Consider the following 17270-nt stretch of genomic DNA (forward strand, 5'->3'; position numbering starts at 1 on the left):
CGCCCGCGTCTCCTCACCCTCCAGTCAGAAGCCGGACCGGCGCCCGCGTCTCCTCACCCTCCAGTCAGAAGCCGGACCGGCGCCCGCGTCTCCTCACCCTCCAGTCAGCGGCCGGACCGGCGCCCGCGTCTCCTCACCCTCCAGTCAGAAGCCGGACAGGCGCCCGCGTCTCCTCACCCTCCAGTCAGAAGCTGGGCCGGCGCCCGCGTCTCCTCACCCTCCAGTCAGAAGCTGGGCCGGCGCCCGCGTCTCCTCACCCTCCAGTCAGAAGCCGGACCGGCGCCCGCGTCTCCTCACCCTCCAGTCAGAAGCCGGGCCGGCGCCCGCGTCTCCTCACCCTCCAGTCAGAAGCCGGACCGGCGCCCGCGTCTCCTCACCCTCCAGTCAGAAGCTGGGCCGGCGCCCGCGTCTCCTCACCCTCCAGTCAGAAGCCGGACCGGCGCCCGCGTCTCCTCACCCTCCAGTCAGAAGCCGGACCGGCGCCCGCGTCTCCTCACCCTCCAGTCAGAAGCCGGGCCGGCGCCCGCGTCTCCTCACCCTCCAGTCAGAAGCTGGGCCAGCGCCCGCGTCTCCTCACCCTCCAGTCAGAAGCCGGACCGGCGCCCGCGTCTCCTCACCCTCCAGTCAGAAGCTGGGCCGGCGCCCGCGTCTCCTCACCCTCCAGTCAGAAGCTGGGCCAGCGCCCGCGTCTCCTCACCCTCCAGTCAGAAGCCGGACCGGCGCCCGCGTCTCCTCACCCTCCAGTCAGCGGCCGGACCGGCGCCCGCGTCTCCTCACCCTCCAGTCAGCGGCCGGACCGGCGCCCGCGTCTCCTCACCCTCCAGTCAGCGGCCGGACCGGCGCCCGCGTCTCCTCACCCTCCAGTCAGAAGCCGGACCGGCGCCCGCGTCTCCTCACCCTCCAGTCAGAAGCCGGACCGGCCCCCGCGTCTCCTCACCCTCCAATCAGCGGCCGGACCGGCGCCCGCGTCTCCTCACCCTCCAGTCAGAAGCCGGACCGGCGCCCGCGTCTCCTCACCCTCCAGTCAGAAGCCGGACCGGCGCCCGCGTCTCCTCACCCTCCAGTCAGCGGCCGGACCGGCGCCCGCGTCTCCTCACCCTCCAGTCAGAAGCCGGACCGGCGCCCGCGTCTCCTCACCCTCCAGTCAGCGGCCGGACCGGCGCCCGCGTCTCCTCACCCTCCAGTCAGCGGCCGGACCGGCGCCCGCATCTCCTCACCCTCCAGTCAGCGGCCGGACCGGCGCCCGCGTCTCCTCACCCTCCAGTCAGAAGCCGGACCGGCGCCAGCGTCTCCTCACCCTCCAGTCAGAAGCCGGACCGGCGCCAGCGTCTCCTCACCCTCCAGTCAGAAGCCGGACCGGCGCCCGCGTCTCCTCACCCTCCAGTCAGCGGCCGGACCGGCGCCCGCGTCTCCTCACTCTCCAGTCAGCGGCCGGACCGGAGCTGCGGGACTGCAACAAAGGTGAGCGGGATTACGCAGCAGCAGGGACTACAACTCCCATCCGCCCCAGCGGCGCTTAGCTCCGCCCCTTGCTGTAGTGCTGAGATCTGATTGGAGGAGAGCTAGCAACTGTGCAAAGAGAGTGAAGGCCGGCGCGAATGGTGTTACCAGGACAACCCGTGAGGAGAGTGCGAGGCCGCCATGTGGGAGGAGCCTAATGCGGCGGGAAGGAGCCTGAAGTGTGAGGAGACGGCGGGAGGCGTCAGCGCGGCCCTGACACGGTGAGTGGCGCCTCAGGGTCACACACGATATACTATGGCGGCCGCACCGCCCGTATACGCTGCCCTACTGTACTGCCCGTATACACACCGCCCGTATACACCGCCCGTATACGCCGCCCGTATACGCCGCCCAGCTCCACCGCCCGTATACACCGCCCGTATACGCCGCCCAGCCGCACCGCCCGTATACGCCGCCCAGCTCCACCGCCCGTATACGCCGCCCAGCCGCACCGCCCGTATGCACCGCCCGTATACGCCGCCCAGCTCCACCGCCCGTATACACCGCCCGTATACGCCGCCCAGCCGCACCGCCCGTATACGCCGCCCAGCTCCACCGCCCGTATACGCCGCCCAGCCGCACCGCCCGTATACACCGCCCGTATACGCCGCCCAGCTCCACCGCCCGTATACACCGCCCGTATATGCCGCCCAGCTCCACCGCCCGTATACGCCGCCCGTATACACCGCCCGTATACGCCGCCCAGCTCCACCGCCCGTATACACCGCCCGTATACACCGCCCGTATACGCCGCCCGGCCGCACCGCCCGTATACACCGCCCGTATACGCCGCCCAGCTCCGCCGCCCGTATACGCCGCCCAGCTCCACCGCCCGTATACGCCGCCCGTATACACCGCCCGTATACGCCGCCCAGCTCCACCGCCCGTATACGCCGCCCAGCCGCACCGCCCGTATACACCGCCCGTATACGCCGCCCAGCCGCACCGCCCGTATACGCCGCCCAGCCGCGCCGCCCGTATACACCGCCCGTATACGCCGCCCAGCTCCACCGCCCGTATACGCCGCCCGTATACACCGCCCGTATACGCCGCCCAGCCGCACCGCCCGTATACGCCGCCCGTATACGCCGCCCAGCTCCACCGCCCGTATACGCCGCCCAGCTCCACCGCCCGTATACGCCGCCCGTATACACCGCCCGTATACGCTGCCCAGCCGCACCGCCCGTATACGCCGCCCAGCTCCACCGCCCGTATACACCGCCCGTATACGCCGCCCAGCTCCACCGCCCGTATACGCCGCCCGTATACACCGCCCGTATACGCCGCCCAGCTCCGCCGCCCGTATACACCGCCCGTATACGCCGCCCAGCCGCACCGCCCGTATACACCGCCCGTATACGCCGCCCAGCCGCACCGCCCGTATACGCCGCCCAGCTCCACCTCCCGTATACGCCGCCCGTATACGCCGCCCAGCTCCACCGCCCGTATACGCCGCCTGTATACGCCGCCCAGCCGCACCGCCCGTATACGCCGCCCAGCCGCACCGCCCGTATACGCCGCCCAGCTCCACCGCCCGTATACGCCGCCCGTATACACCGCCCGTATACGCCGCCCAGCTCCACCGCCCGTATACACCGCCCGTATACGCCGCCCAGCCGCACCGCCCGTATACGCCGCCCAGCTCCACCGCCCGTATACGCCGCCCAGCCGCACCGCCCGTATACGCCGCCCGTATACGCCGCCCAGCCGCACCGCCCGTATACGCCGCCCAGCTCCACCGCCCGTATACGCCGCCCGTATACACCGCCCGTATACGCTGCCCAGCCGCACCGCCCGTATACGCCGCCCAGCTACACCGCCCGTATACACCGCCCGTATACGCCGCCCAGCCGCACCGCCCGTATACGCCGCCCAGCTCCACCGCCCGTATACGCCGCCCGTATACACCGCCCGTATACGCCGCCCAGCTCCGCCGCCCGTATACACCGCCCGTATACGCCGCCCAGCCGCACCGCCCGTATACACCGCCCGTATACGCCGCCCAGCCGCACCGCCCGTATACGCCGCCCAGCTCCACCGCCCGTATACGCCGCCCGTATACACCGCCCGTATACGCCGCCCAGCCGCACCGCCCGTATACACCGCCCGTATACGCCGCCCAGCCGCACCGCCCGTATACGCCGCCCAGCTCCACCGCCCGTATACGCCGCCCGTATACACCGCCCGTATACGCCGCCCGTATACACCGCCCGTATACGCCGCCCGGCCGCACCGCCCGTATACACCGCCCGTATACGCCGCCCAGCTCCACCGCCCGTATACACCGCCCGTATACGCCGCCCAGCCGCACCGCCCGTATACGCCGCCCGTATACGCCGCCCGTATACACCGCCCGTATACACCGCCCGTATACGCCGCCCAGCTCCACCGCCCGTATACACCGCCCGTATACGCCGCCCAGCCGCACCGCCCGTATACACCGCCCGTATACGCCGCCCAGCCGCGCCGCCCAGCTCCACCGCCCGTATACGCCGCCCGTATACACCGCCCGTATACACCGCCCGTATACGCCGCCCAGCTCCACCGCCCGTATACACCGCCCGTATACGAAGCCCAGCCGCACCGCCCGTATACGCCGCCCAGCTCCACCGCCCGTATACGCCGCCCGGCCGCACCGCCCGTATACACCGCCCGTATACGCCGCCCAGCTCCACCGCCCGTATACACCGCCCGTATACGCCGCCCAGCCGCGCCGCCCAGCTCCACCGCCCGTATACGCCGCCCGTATACACCGCCCGTATACGCCGCCCAGCTCCACCGCCCGTATACGAAGCCCAGCCGCACCGCCCGTATACGCCGCCCAGCTCCACCGCCCGTATACGCCGCCCGGCCGCACCGCCCGTATACACCGCCCGTATACGCCGCCCAGCTCCACCGCCCGTATACACCGCCCGTATACGCCGCCCAGCCGCACCGCCCATATACACCGCCCGTATACGCCGCCCAGCCGCGCCGCCCAGCTCCACCGCCCGTATACGCCGCCCAGCCGCACCGCCCGTATACACCGCCCGTATACGCCGCCCAGCTCCACCGCCCGTATACACCGCCCGTATACGAAGCCCAGCCGCACCGCCCGTATACGCCGCCCAGCTCCACCGCCCGTATACGCCGCCCGTATACGCCGCCCGTATACGCCGCCCAGCCGCACCGCCCGTATACGCCGCCCGGCCGCACCGCCCGTATACGCCACCAGGCGCACCGCCCGTATACGCCGCCCAGCCGCACCGCCCGTATACGCAGCCCGGCTGCACTGCCTGTATACGCCGCACTGCCCGTATACGACGCCCGGCCGCACCTCCCGTATACGCAGCCCGGCTGCACTGCCAGTATACGCAGCCCGGCTGCTCTGCCCGTATACGCTGCACTGCCCGTATACGCCGCCCAGCCGCACCGCCCGTATACGCTGCCCAGCTGCACTGCCCGTATACGCCGCACCGCCCGTATACGCCACCAGGCGCACCGCCCGTATACGCCGCCCAGCCGCACCGCCCGTATACGCAGCCCGGCTGCACTGCCTGTATACGCCGCACCGCCCGTATACGACGCCCGGCCGCACCGCCCGTATACGACGCCCGGCCGCACCGCCCGTATACGACGCCCGGCCGCACCGCCCGTATACGACGCCCGGCCGCACCGCCCGTATACGACGCCCGGCCGCACCGCCCGTATACGACGCCCGGCCGCACCGCCCGTATACGCAGCCCGGCCGCACCGCCCGTATACGCCGCCCGGCCGCACCGCCAGTATACGCAGCCCGGCTGCTCTGCCCGTATACGCCGCCCAGCCGCACCGCCCGTATACGCCACCAGGCGCACCGCCCGTATACGCAGCCCGGCTGCACTGCCTGTATACGCCGCACTGCCCGTATACGACGCCCGGCCGCACCGCCCGTATACGACGCCCGGCCGCACCGCCCGTATACGCAGCCCGGCTGCACTGCCCGTATACGCCACCCAGCCGCACCGCCAGTATACGCAGCCCGGCTGCTCTGCCCGTATACGCCGCACCGCCCGTATACGCCGCCCAGCCGCACCGCCCGTATACGCCGCCCAGCCGCACCGCCCGTATACGCCACCAGGCGCACCGCCCGTATACGCCGCCCAGCCGCACCGCCCGTATACGCAGCCCGGCTGCACTGCCTGTATACGCCGCACTGCCCGTATACGACGCCCGGCCGCACCGCCCGTATACGACGCCCGGCCGCACCGCCCGTATACGCAGCCCGGCTGCACTGCCCGTATACGCCGCCCAGCCGCACCGCCCGTATACGCAGCCCGGCCGCACCGCCCGTATACGCAGCCCGGCCGCACCGCCCGTATACGACGCCCGGCCGCACCGCCCGTATACGCAGCCCAGCCGCACCGCCCGTATACGCCACCAGGCGCACCGCCCGTATACGCCGCCCAGCCGCACCGCCCGTATACGCAGCCCGGCTGCACTGCCTGTATACGCCGCACTGCCCGTATACGATGCCCGGCCGCACCGCCCGTATACGCAGCCCGGCTGCACTGCCCGTATACGACGCCCAGCCGCACCGCCCGTATACGCAGCCCGGCCGCAACGCCCGTATACGACGCCCGGCCGCACCGCCCGTATACGCCGCCCAGCCGCACCGCCAGTATACGCAGCCCGGCTGCTCTGCCCGTATACGCCGCCCAGCCGCACCGCCAGTATACGCAGCCCGGCTGCTCTGCCCGTATACGCCGCCCAGCCGCACCGCCCGTATACGCTGCCCGGCTGCATCCTCCATTGTGGAGATGATAAACCGCAGGCCAATCCGCAGATAAACCGCAGGTCTTTTGACCTGCGGATTTATCTGCAGATTTTGCAAAATCCGCGCGGATGAATCCACAGCGTGTGCACACAGCCTAATGGACAAATACTCAGATCTTCAACTACTACTCCCAACAGCCAGGATCACAGAAGCCATGTGTGGGTCACCATCCACATTGATGTCTACACCTGACCCAGCTGTGACACGTGTGGAAACTGCTGTGGATGGTGATTTGTGTCCACACTGTGACCAGTGTCACGGTAGTGCAGCCTCCGGCTTCTGGCCTGACCTTCCTGTGACCAGGTCCTGCAGAGGAGCGCCTCTCTTCTGGGACTGAGCAGCCGATTGGCGCTTACAGTCACTACGTATGAGCAGTCACGTGTCAGGATTCTGACTGCTGTTAGACCTGCACAGCCCATGATGAGTCCACGTCCCAATGTCCTTTATAATATTGATCATATTTTATCAGTGTTGATTTTACTGTTCTGAAATGGCAGAAGATAAGATTTCTCCAGAAAACATCACATTTTGGTGACTGGATTACGTGTCCAAATGTTTTACATTCAAAGTAACTAGGAGATTTCTATCCAGAGCGGACAGACCCCATAAATCACCTTAGTAAGGTCAACGATAACGATGTGATCTACGAAGAGCAAATTACTGCTGCGGACTCGAGTGTAGGAGCGAGGACGGGATTTGAAAGATACCAAAGAGTGTGCGATCACAGCACAAAATAATGTAGGGGTCCCCAAAATAAGGAAACACGTGTCTCAGCGTCTGACACACTGCATAGGAATGTAGAGTCCCAGAACAGGTGTGATAATCTGCAGAATGTATCACTGCCAGGAGGCAGAGGAGTGATGTCCTGTCAAGAGGGCATTGGTGCAATAATCTGCAGGATATATCCCCATACACCAATACTTTGGCTTTCAAAAGTATTCACCCCATTGGAATTTTTCTTGTTTTGCTGGAATTACACTTTTTTGGTTTTTCTGAGGGTTTGCATTAGTTTGTGTAATGAACATGCCAACAACTGTGAACATTGGGTTTTCTTTTTAGGCTGGAGTCACACTAACCTGCGCAAAATACGGTCAGTATTTTACATGCGTAATACGGATGACAGACCCCTAAACAGTGCTCCGTATGTCATCCGTAATCAAGGTGTGGTCGCGTATTTTGCGCATGTAAGCATCCGTATGCAATCCGTATGGCGAGATTTTCTCGCAGGCTTGCAAAATGGACAAATAATGGAGCCCTATGACAGGAGCTCCTCCTTTCTAAAGACACCTGGTGCGTATTTCTCGCAAGTCACATGTGTGTTCCGTGTGCAATCCGTATTTTTTGCGCACCCATAGACTTGCATTGGCGTACTACGGGCGTAGTACGCTGACAATCGCAGCATGCTGCGAGTGGCACGGAGCGTAGAATACGGATGAGAAATATACGGCTGGTGCGAGGGACCCCATAGAGAATCATTGGTCCGTGTCTAATGCGTGCTTTTTGCGCCTCTCACTCTCCCGTATTCCTCGCCAGTGTGACTCCGGCCTTATAGTGAAGCGAGCCACAAGTTGGACAAACTAACTAAAAACTTCAGTGTGCGTAACTATTCACCCCCTAAGGTCAGTACTCTGTAGGTCCTCCTTTTGCGCTAATTACAGCTGCAAGTTGCTTTACATAAGTCTCTATGAGATTTCCACATCTTGCCACTGGGATTTTTACCCATTCACCAAGAAAAAACTGCTCCAGCTCCTTCAGGGTGCATGGTTTCCTCTGGTGAACAGCGATCTTCAAGTCTGACCACAGATTCTTCATGGGATTAAGGTCTGGGCTGTGAATCGGCCGCTCCAGAACATTTACACTTTTCCCTTTACACCACTCGAGTGTTGCTTTAGCAGTATGCTTTGGGTTATTGTCCTTTTGGAAGGCTAATCTCCTTCCCAATGTCAATCACTGACAGACTGAAACAGGTTTTGCTCCAGAATAGCTCTGTATATTGCACCATCCATCTTCTCCTCATCTTGGATCATTTTCCTTGTTCCTTCTTCCGAAGAACATCCCCACAGGATGATGCAGCCACCACCATATTTCACTGTGGGGATGGTGTTCTTGAGGTGACGAGCTGTGTTGGTTTGGCCCCAGACATGGCGTTTACCTTGGTGGCCAAAAAAGGTAAATTTTGGTCTCCTCTGACCACAGCACCTTCCTCCATACATTTGGGGAGTCTCCCACATGTCTTTTGGCAAACTCAAAATGAGCCGTACAATTTTTGTGTGTAAGTAAAGGCTTTTTCCTGGCCACTCTTCGATAAAAGCCACCTCTATGGAGTGTACGGCTTATTGTGGTCATACAGACAGATACTCCAGTCTCTCCTATCGCCCCTGTGCTGCCTCTCTGATTAATGCCTGGGCTGAGGGTCCTTATGTGCGCATATGTGAGGGGAGATATGTGTCACGGAGACGGCTTTCCTCCGTGATCTAGAAGCCCATATCTTTTCATCATGATATGTGCTGAAGGAGTTAAGCGGCCATGTTATGGGTAGGTTTTTAGGTGAGTAGGTAATAGATGGGCTGGACGCCTACTCACCATATCTCCTCTTCAAGGGTGTGGCTGGGGAACGATATGTCCAGTTTTTTTTCTTCTGTGGTCTCTGTTGTGTGGAGTCAAGTAAGCTTAGGCCTCTTTCACACATCAGTTTTTCGCCGTCAGGCGCGATCCGGCTTTTTTTTGTAAAACCGGATCCGGCGAAATGCAATGCCGGATCCAGTTTTTCCCCATTGACTTGCATTAGCGCCGGATCGAGCTGGATGGCATTGCGTTTCATCCGGTTTTTGCCGGATCCGGCTACTTGTCTCATTCCGGCGTCTGGAAAAAACGGCTACTGTAACGTTTTTTGTCTCCGGCGAAAAAGCCGGAAGCGCCGGATCCGAAGCTTCCGGCTTTTTGCCACAATGAAAGTCTATGGGCGCCGGAATGCACCGGATCCAGAAAAAGACGGATCCAGCCGCCGGATCCGTTTTTTTAAGTCTGCGCATGCTCAGATCCAATTGGCCAGCCCCCAGGAAACAGATATAACCTGCTAGACGGATCCGGCAGAAAAACGGATCCGTTTCAACAGTTCTCCAAAACTTATGCTGGATTCGTTTTTTTCGAAAAATAGCCGGATCCTGCCTGACGGCAAAAAACTGATGTGTGAAAGTAGCCTTAGATTGACGCTCTGGTGAGAGCTACTATATGTGCTGGCCCCGAAGTCCTGGGCAGGACTGTTTATGAACTTTTTCTTTTCTTTTGAGCCAGAAAGGCTGTTTTTCTTTTACCAATTTGGGTTTATGATGATTGCATCACCCAGAGACTTTAACCCACGTGTGCCTGTATATTTGTGTGTGTGTGTGTATATATATTATACAGACAGCCAGCCCTGGCAAAAATTAAGAGATCACTGCAAAATTTTCAGACTTTTTCGCTTTATATTTTTGAGTAAAATGTAAATTGCTCTTTTATTCTATAAACTGCTGACCACATGTCTCCGAATTTCCAAGCACTAAATTTTATATTTATTTTCAGAAAATGAAAAATGGTCAAAATAACAAAAAAATGCAGAGAGCTTGCAGACCTCAAATAATGCTAAGAAAGCAAGTCCATAATCATTTAGAAACAACAATACCAATGTTTTACCTCGGGAAGAGTTCAGAGATCAATATTCTGTGGAATCCCCATGATTGTTAATCCCGGCTTTCCTGCGTCTCGGCTTCTTTCCACCAGTCTCTCACACGGCTTCTGGGTGACCTTATGCCGCTCCTGGTACACACATGTCAGCAGTTCTTCTTTGTCTGATGGCTTGTGACTCTCCATCTTCCTCTTGATTACATTCCAGAGGTTCTCAGTGGGGTTCAGGTCTGGAGATTGGGCTGGACATGACAGGGGTTTGATGTGGTGGTCTTTCATCCACCCATTGATGGACCTAGCTGTGTGGCATGGCGCATTGTCCTCAGAGTTGGGGAACATTGCCTGAGCAGAAGGAATCAGCTGTTTTTCCCAGGGCTGTGGAGTCGGTAAGCCAAACCTGCGACTCCGACTCCGACTCCTCAATTTCCCTTACACCGACTCCGACTCCAACTCCGACTCCCACACATATTGCTTATATTTAAGTGAAAAATTTATTGTAGTACAATGTGAACCTCAGACATTTAATCATTTTTATGATCCAATAATCAAGATATTTAGATAGAACAGAATATATATTGGTGTACTACCCGGTTTTCATTCTTTTTGGTACAGATACGATATGGATAGACAGATATGGATAAATGGATATATAGATAGAGCAAATTTCTAATCTGCTTTTGCTATTGAAAACATTATCTATGAGCTCAAAAACCTTTCAGGTGATGCAGTTTTTTAAAAAGATGATCAGCTTTTGCAGCTGAGAAACGTATCCTCAAAAAACACAGGAAAAACGCTGTGTGTGAATGTAGCCTTAGATCAGGAATAGAACAGCCATTTATAGGACATTTCATAACTTTCCCAAACTCCTATAAAAAAATATTCAGCACATCCTGCATTGAATTACTGTACCCAATTTATTATATATTTTAGGAGTCGGAGTCGGTCCATTTTATACTGACTCCAACTCCGACTCCACGACTCCGACTCCGACTCCACAGCCCTGGTTTTTCCAGGATAACCTTGTATGTGGCTTGATTCATACGTCCTTCGCAAAGATTAACCTGCCCAATTCCAGCCTTGCTGAAGCCTCCCCAGATCATCACCGATACTCCACCAAGTTTCACAGTGGGTGCAAGACACTGGCTTGTACGCCTTTCCAGGTCTCAGTCTACCCATTAGACTACCAGGTGTTGGGCAAAGCTGAAAATTAGACTCCTCACGGAAGATTACCTTACTCCAGTCCTCCAGGGTCCAATCCTTATGGTCTTTGGCAAACTTCAGCCTGGCTCTCCTTTGCTTCTCATTGATGAAAGGCTTTTTTCTAGCTTTACATGATTTGAGCCCTACCTCTAGGAGCCTGTTACGAACTGTTCTTGCCATGCACTTCACCTCAGCTGCCATTTGCCATTCCTTTTATAAGTCACCTGATGTCATCCTGCGGTTGCTGAGTGACATTCGAATAAGATGACTGTCATCCCGGTCAGTGGAGAGTCGTTTTCGCCCTCTGCCGTTCTGTAGCTTTATTGTCCTCAATATCTGCTGCTTGACCTTGTTGTAATGGACTGCCGTCTTAGAAATTTTAATGATGGAGGCAACATGATGCTCACTGTATCCCTCTGCTAGTAAAGCCAGAATTGAGCCCTTCTTTCCTCACTCAAGACTTTTTATCTCCTTTGGCCTGGTTAAGTTATTTTGTCATTCCTATTACTTTTGGGATATTACTAGCACTTGTTTCACCATCCAGCTTGTCCTGTTGCAGGAGGACTGTGAACACCACAGCAGGGTGTTTATACTTTCTTTCGTTAGATAAGATTTGGTTCAGGTGATCACCTAATCAGAAGCACATTAAGTAGAATGAGGTGGACTCTGGTTGGAATTCAGCTGACACTGGAATGGAATGGCTGCCAGACATGGAGAGAAGCGGATTGTTATACAACTGTGCAGTGGGCTCTTAGGGTATGTGCAGACGCTGCGGATTCTGCCACGGAATTTTCAGCGCGGATTTCTCTAAATCCGCTGGTCAAAAGACCTGCGGTTTATCTGCGGATTTTCTGCGGATTTGCCTGCGGTTTGATACCTGTCATGGAGCATGTGCCAAACCGCTGCGGAATCCACACAAAGTAGTGTCATGCTGCGGATTTAAAACCACAGCAAATCCGCGCAGAAAATTCTGCACCGTGTGCACTGCGGTCTTCGTTTTCCATTGCTTTTAATTGTACTGTACACCGCAGCAGAAACCGCTGCTGATCCGCAGGACCAAATCCGCTGTGGATCCGCAGCGTGTGCATACACCCCAAATTTTTCCCAGAGCTGTGTGTTTTGTGTGTGTATGTATGTATGTGTGTGTGTGTGTGTGTGTGTATATGTATGTATATATATGTATGTGTGTGTGTGTGTGTGTATATATATATATATATATATATATGTGTGTATGTATATATACTGTATATTCTGTATTTTTTTATAAGACTGTGCACCGGACCATAAGATGCACCCCAAGTTTTCATAAGGGAAATAGGGAAAAAATAGTGTGTCAAATGGGGGTCTGTCTTATGGTCTGAATTCAGCTTACCCGGGGGTGATCAGCAGCGCTGGTGGAGCAGTGTCGCAGGAGATGTCCGGTGGTCTGGCGATATGACTCCCTTCCCAGGCTGGTGCGGCAGGTACGGTGGCCTCTGGGAAATCCCATCCCAGGCTGGTGTGACAGGTTCGGTGGTGGTGCTCGGGGCTCCGCTGGCATCTTGTGAAAGCCTGGAGGCCCCATACATCCATTGCTGCGATGCGGTGGCCTCCGGGAAAATGGTTGCCGGGGGCAGTGCATGCTCAGATCGAGATGTCGTCTAGAGATCTCGGGACGAGATCTCGATCTGAGCATGTGCCGTCCCTGGTGGCCATTTTCCCGGAGGCCACCATAGCAATGGATGTGCGGGGCCTCCAGGCTTTCACAAAATGCTGGCAGAGCCCCCTCGCACAACAGAGCACCACTGCCAAATCTGCTGCACCAGCCTGGGAAGGGAGTGTGTTCTTTGCCAAGCTGTGTGCTTAGTGTCATTGTCTTGTTGGAAGGTGATCCTTTGGCCAAGTCTGACGTCCAGAGCACTCTGGAAGAGGTTTTCATCCAGGATATCGCTGTACTTGGCCGCATTCATGTTTCCTTCAATGGCAACCAATCGTCCTGTCCCTGCAGCTGAAAAACACTCCCATAGCATGATGCTGCCACCACCATGTTTCACTGTTGGGATTGTATTGGGCAGGTGATGAGCAGTGCCTGGTTTTCTCCACACATACCGCTTAGAATCATCACCAAAAAGTTCTATCTTTGTCTCATCAGACCAGAGAATATTATTTCTCATAGTCTGGGAGTCCTTCATGTGTTTTTTAGCAAACTCTATGCAGGCTTTCATATGTCTGGCACTGAGGAGAGGCTTCCGTCGGGCCACTGTGCCATAAAGGCCCAACTGGTGGAGGGCTGCAGTGATAGTTGACTTTGTGGAACTTTCTCCCATCTCCCTACTGCATCTGTGGAGCTCAGCCACAGTGATCTTGGGGTTCTTCTTTACCTCTCTCACCAAGGCTCTTCTCCCACGATTGCTCAGTTTGGCTGGACGGCCAGGTCTAGGAAGACTTCTGGTGGTCCCAAGCTTCTTCCATGTAAGGATTATGGAGGCCACTGTGCTCTTAGGAACCTTGAGTACTGCAGAAATTCTTTTGTAACCTTGGCCAGATCTGTGTCTTGCCACAATTCTGTCTCTGAGCTCCTTGGCCGGTTCCTTTGACCTCATGATTCTCATTTGGTGTGACATGCACTGTGAGCTGTGAGGTCTTAAGCGGGAGTCACACATAGCGACTCACCAGCGATCCCGACAACGATATCAACGTGTCAGGATCGCTGGTAAGTCGCTATGTGATCGCTGGTGAGCTGTCAGACAGCTTCACCAGCGATCAGCACAGCGACGCCGAGCGCGCGGCGTCGCTGTGTTCGTTAGTTACCAGCGTGCTGATGCAGGGAGCTGGTAACTAAGGTACACATCGGGTATCTATGGAGCGCACGTCCCTTGGATACCTGATGTGTAAGTTACCAGCAGATCGCTGGTCTCCTGCCTGTCACACGCAGCAATGCATGCTGGTCAGCGGGAGCCAGCGACAAAAGAAATGTCCATCGGTTTCTTACAGCGATCAGCGATACTGGCAGGGGGGCCGGTCGCTGTCACACACAGCGATCTCGCTGGTGAGATCGCTGTTGTCACAAAACTTGTGACTCAGCAGCGATCTCGCTAGCGAGATCGCTATGTGTGACGGGGCCCTTATATAGACAGGTGTGCGCCTTTACACATCCAGTCCTATCAGTGTAATTACACACAGCTGGACTCCAATGGAGGAGTAGAGCCATCACAAGGAGGATCACAAGGAAATGGACAGCATGCGACTTACATAGGACTGTCTGAGCAAAGGGGCTGAATACTTATGACCATGTGATATTTCAGTTTTTCTTTTTTAATAAATTTGCAAAAATATCTACATTTCTGTTTTTTTAAGTCAAGATGGGTGCAGAGTGCACATTAATGAGAAAAACAATGAACTTTGTTGAATTTACCAAATGGCTTCAATGAAGCAAAGATGAAAAATATAAAGGGTTGTGACTACTTTCCGCATCCACTGTAGGTAAAAAGCTAAAGAGGTGAATACTTTTGCTTGGCACTGTATATCTGTCAGGAGGTAGAGTCGCAATGATCTGCAGGTCTAAGGAGAGGCCATTGGCGTAGTAATCTGCGGACTATCACCATGTAACTGTCAGGAGGTGGAGGGGTGATAGTCTGCAGATTACACCACTGATCCCTCCACAGATCTGCAGGACATAGAGGGGCCTCCTTAGAGGCCATAATTTGTGCGGACATCAGGAAAGCATTTTTTTTTCTCCATTTACTGATCTGATAGGAGAATGAAGAGCGGCGGGGTCAAATTTATTTCTGGGAATAGAGCCGCTTCTAAAACAATTTTCTGCAATGTATTAATGAATTATGCAGAATGTCTCCGTCTTTTCACTAAATATTCTGTGTACAGGATGCTGCTGCGCGCAATTAATATTTCTGGGCTGAAAATATTTTTCATTAATTTTCTACAAGTCAGAATGTGAAATAATAAGCTCGTTTGAAATAGTGAGAATGTTTTAGCGCAAATCATTCTAGGTATCTTTAAAAAAACAGCCGACTAATGCAGTATTATGTTTTATTACGTCATAAAATTATCTGCTAAAATTACGCTCATAAATGTGGCGAAATGTAAACCGTGCGATTAGTTATGTTTCCTCAGATAAAAGTGATTAGCATAGCCATCAACATCTCCGACTGAAAGACTCGCTGCCTCTGGCCGCAGACTCAGAAATATCTCCCATCACTCTGCAGTAAAACGCTGCCGCCTCATTGTTAGTGCTCCGCTGGCCTAGAAGACACCCCAAAAACATAGTCCTGAGAACACGAAGTGCACCTCCTTTTACTTCTCTGGTGTGACAGATTCTATCTGGACCTTGGAGGATCTTACTACCGCTGATATATTTTTTTAATGGTGATCATTAAGGGGCCTCAATCCTCAGCTTTTTAACAGTATGGAGAATTGCATGAATAGCGCCCCCGACAGGGGAAAGGTAGCAGAAGGTGCCTGCTGTATATTATAGCGGACGCCCTGTTGTATCATCTGCGGCCATTTAGCCCCCATTTATGACAGTGGAAACCAGATGTTTAACGGAGGGTGAAGTCAGACTAGTTTACCTTATTGGAGACCAGGTATAGCTGTCATAACGCAACGAGGTCAAATAATGGACTCCAGATATGACAGCCTGATAGACCTGCCAAAAGCATGGCGGTGCACAAGATCAGAAGGCAAACTGAAAAATTGGGATTTGGTTAAAAAAAAAGTTCAATAAAATGTCTAAAAAAAAAAACCCGCACAAAATATTATTGCCTCTAAGACTACCGTAAGTTTTTCTTTAACCCCTTAAGCCCCAAGGGTGGTTTGCACGTTAATGACCAGGCCGATTTTTACAATTCTGACCACTGTCCCTTTATGAGGTAATAACTCTGGAACGCTTCCATGGATCCCGGTGATTCTGATATTGTTTTCTCGTGACATATTGTACTTCATGTTAGTGGTAAAATTTCATTCAAATAACTTGCGTTTATTTGTGAAAAAAACGGAAATTTGGCGAAAATTTTGAAAATTTCGCAATTTTCCAACTTTGAATTTTTATGCCCTTAAATCACAGAGATACGGCACACAAAAAACTTGATAACTAACATTTCCCACATGTTTACTTTACATCAGCACAATTTTGAAACCAAAATTTTTTTTTGTTAGGAAGTTATAAGGGTTAAAAGTTGACCAGCGATTTCTCATTTTTGCAACACCATTTTATTTTTACGGACCACATCACATTTGAAGCCACTTTGAGGGGTCTATATGATAGAAAATACACAAAAGTGACACCATTCTAAAAACTGCACCCCTTAAGGTGCTCAAAACCACATTCAAGAAGTTTATTAACCCTTTAGGTGCGTCACAGGAATTTTTTGAATATTTAAAAAAAAATGAACATTTAACTTTTTTTCACTAAAAAAATACTTCAGGTTCAATTTTTTTTAATTTACCAAGGGTAACAGGAGAAATTGGACTGCAAAAGTTATTGTACAATTTGTCCTGAGTACGCCGATACCTGATATGTGGGGGGGAACTGTTATGAATGAGTCACCGTAGGAGGCAGACACAAAAATAGCAGCTAAGTCCAGAAAACCGGAGAAGTTGGCAACTATCAGATTGCAGACCCCTGAACCTAACAACACAACTAGCAGTAGCCGTGGGGGGTTCCTACGGTGCCCTAGACCCCTCGATCACAGCCGGAGAAACTAAATAGCCTAAAGACAGAAAAGGAAAACTAAACTGCCCCAGAGCAGACCCCAAAGTAAAAGGCAGCCCCCAACATATAATGACGGTGAAGCAAGATGAAAAAACACACACACAGATAGAAAGATAGGCTGAGCAAACAATGGAGCCCAAACTCACTAAAATAGGACAGGATAGGACAGCTGCTGTCTGCAATCTGCAAAAACCCTGAAAAGACATAAGCCAACAGGCTGATATGGAAGAAGGCCCTGAAGCAGCTAGGCTTCAAAAACTATATCAGCACTCAGGTATTTTCTGAAGACAGAGCTAAAGGAATTCAGATCACCCCAGCAGGGAATGACAGAAATCCAGCAAAACAAAAACAATGTACAAATGCAAACGGCAAAGCAGAAAACTTAGCTTTTGGAGAGCAGGAATT

At 54.8% G+C, this 17270-nt stretch overlaps 2 long non-coding RNA genes across 2 annotated transcripts in view; one reads left to right on the top strand and one right to left on the bottom strand.

The window, feature by feature from the left end:
- LOC141053713 (uncharacterized) overlaps nt 1-1523 on the bottom strand; it is a 41427-nt gene extending 39904 nt beyond the window's left edge. The window contains exon 1 of the long non-coding RNA XR_012221258.1: nt 1378-1523. This is a non-coding gene — a long non-coding RNA (uncharacterized lncRNA). The remainder of the gene's footprint in view (nt 1-1377) is intronic.
- Nucleotides 1524-1598: 75 nt separating this feature from the next.
- The window catches only part of LOC141053712 (uncharacterized), a 239029-nt gene continuing 223357 nt past the window's right edge, over nt 1599-17270 (top strand). The window contains exon 1 of the long non-coding RNA XR_012221257.1: nt 1599-1721. This is a non-coding gene — a long non-coding RNA (uncharacterized lncRNA). The remainder of the gene's footprint in view (nt 1722-17270) is intronic.

The sequence above is a fragment of the Dendrobates tinctorius genome, unplaced genomic scaffold (assembly GCF_039654945.1).
Source record: "Dendrobates tinctorius isolate UK_male_01 unplaced genomic scaffold, ASM3965494v1 ptg000168l, whole genome shotgun sequence".
Lineage (NCBI taxonomy): Eukaryota > Metazoa > Chordata > Amphibia > Anura > Dendrobatidae > Dendrobates > Dendrobates tinctorius.